We start from the raw sequence: 2,754 nt of genomic DNA on the forward strand, positions 1-2,754 counted from the left end.
TCGAGCATCTCGATATATTATGCACCTGAATCGGACAACTGAGCGAAAAGTTATGCCATATGAGATAGCTGAGAGTTTCCGTTGTTCATTTTCGAGAGACTCGATATATTATTGGCCTGAATCGAACATCCGAGTCAAAAGTTATGACCGTTTGAATTTGCCTTGCACTTTGATGTTTAATTTCGAGCATCTTGATATACTATGCGCCTGAATCGGACATCTGAGTGAAAAGCTATGACCATATGAGTTTGGCGAAAGCTTCTGTTGTTCAATTTCGAGCGTCTCAATATATTATTGGCCTGAATTAGACATCCGAATCAAAAGTTATGGCTGTTTATATTATCCATGTGCTGCAATGTTCAATTTTTAGCATCTCGATATATTATGCAGCTGAATCGGGCTTCTGAGTGAAAAGTTATATCATACGAGTTAGCCGAGAACTTCGTTGTTCGATTTCGAGCATCTCGACATATTATTTGCCTGAATGGGACATCAGAGTCAAAAGTTATGGCAGTTTAAACTTTCCATGTGCTTCCATGATTAATTTTGAGCATCTTGATATACTATGCACCTGAATCGAACATCAGAGTGAAAAGCTATGACCATATGAGTTTGGCGAAAGCTTCTGTTGTTCACTTTCGAGCGTCTCAATATATTATTGGTCTGAATCAGACATCCGAATCAAAAGTTATGGCTTTTTGACTATGCCTTGTGCTTCCATGTTTAATTTTGAACATCTCGATATATTATGCGCCTGAATCGGGCATCTGAGTGAAAAGTTATGCCATATGAGTTAGCCGAGAGCTTCGTTGTTCAATTTCAAGCGTCTCGACATATTATTGGCCTGAATCGGACATCTGAGTCAAAAGTTATGGCAGTTTAAATTTTCCATGTGCTTCTATGTTTAATTTTGAGCATCTCGATATATTATGCACCTGAATCGGACATCTGAGAGAAAAGTTATGCCATATGAGATAGCTGAGAGCTTCTGTTGTTCATTTTCGAGCGACTCGATATATTATTGGCCTGAATCGGATATCCGAGTCAAAAGTTATGGCCGTTTGAATTTCCCTTCCACTCTGATGTTTAATTTCTAGCATCTTGATATACTATGCGCCTGAATCGGAAATCCAAGAGAAAAGTTGTCACCATTTAAATTTCTTGAGACATTCCATTGTTTAATTTTCGAGCGACTCGATATATTATTTACCTCAATCGAACATCCGAGTCAAAAGTTATGACCGTTTGAATTTGCCTTGCACTTTGATGTTTAATTTCGAGCATCTTGATATACTATGCGCCTGAATCGGACATCTGAGTGAAAAGCTATGACCATATGAGTTTGGCGAAAGCTTCTCTTGTTCAATTTCGAGCGTCTCAATATATTATTGGCCTGAATCGGACATCTGAATCAAAAGTTATGGCTGTTTAAATTTGCCATGTGCTTCAATGTTCAATTTTGAGCATCTTGATATATTATGCAGCTGAATTGGGCATCTGAGTGAAAAGTTATGTCATATGAGTTAGCCGAGAGCTTCGTTGTTCGATTTCGAGGGTCTCGATATATTATTGGCCTGAATCGAACATTCGAGTCAAAAGTTATGGCAGTTTAAACTTTCCATGTGCTTCCATGTTTAATTTCGAGCATCTCGATATATTATGCACCTGAATTGGACATCTGAGAAAAAGGTTATGCCATATGAGTTAGTCGAGAGTTTTCGTTGTTTAATTTCGAGCAACTCGATATATCATTGGCCTGAATTGGACATCCGAGTCAAAAGTTATGGCCGTTTGAATTTGCCTTGCACTCTGATGTTTAATTTCTAGCATCTTGATATACTCTGTGCCTGAATCGGGCATCTAAGTGAAAAGTTACCATCATTTAAATTTCTTGAGACTTTCCGTTGTTTAATTTTCGAGCGACTCGATATATTATTGACCTGAATTGGACATCCGAGTCAAAAGTTTTGACCGTTTGAATTTGTCTTGCACTTTGATGTTTAATATCGAGCATCTTGATATACTATGCGCCTGAATCGGACATCTGAGTGAAAAGCTATGACCATATGAGTTTGGCGAAAGCTTCTGTTGTTCAATTTCGAGCGTCTCAATATATTATTGGCCTGAATTAGACATCCGAATCAAAAGTTATGGTTGTTTATATTATCCATGTGCTTCAATGTTCAATTTTTAGCATCTTGATATATTATGCAGCTTAATCGGGCATCTGAGTGAAAAGTTATGTCATACGAGTTAGCCGAGAACTTCGTTGTTCGATTTCGAGCATCTCGACATATTATTTGCCTGAATCGGACATCAGAGTCAAAAGTTATGGCAGTTTAAACTTTCCATGTGCTTCCATGATTAATTTTGAGCATCTCGATATATTATGCACCTGAATCGGACAACTGAGTGAAAAGTTATGCCATATGAGATAGCTGAGAGTTTCCGTTGTTCATTTTCGAGAGACTCGACATATTATTGGCCTGAATCGGACATTTGAGTCAAAATTTATGGCCGTTTGAATTTTCCTTGCACTCTGATGTTTAATTTCTAGCATCTTGATATACTATGCGCCTGAATCGGACATCCAAGTGAAAAGTTATCACCATTTAAATTTCTTGAGACATTCCGTTGTTTAATTTTCGAGCGACTCGATATATTATTCACCTGAATCGGACATCCGAGTCAAAAGTTATGGCAGTTTAAACTTTCCATGTGCTTCCATGTTTAATTTTGAGCATCTCGATATAT

Source organism: Glycine max, chromosome 19 (genome assembly GCF_000004515.6).
Source record: "Glycine max cultivar Williams 82 chromosome 19, Glycine_max_v4.0, whole genome shotgun sequence".
Taxonomy (NCBI): domain Eukaryota; kingdom Viridiplantae; phylum Streptophyta; class Magnoliopsida; order Fabales; family Fabaceae; genus Glycine; species Glycine max.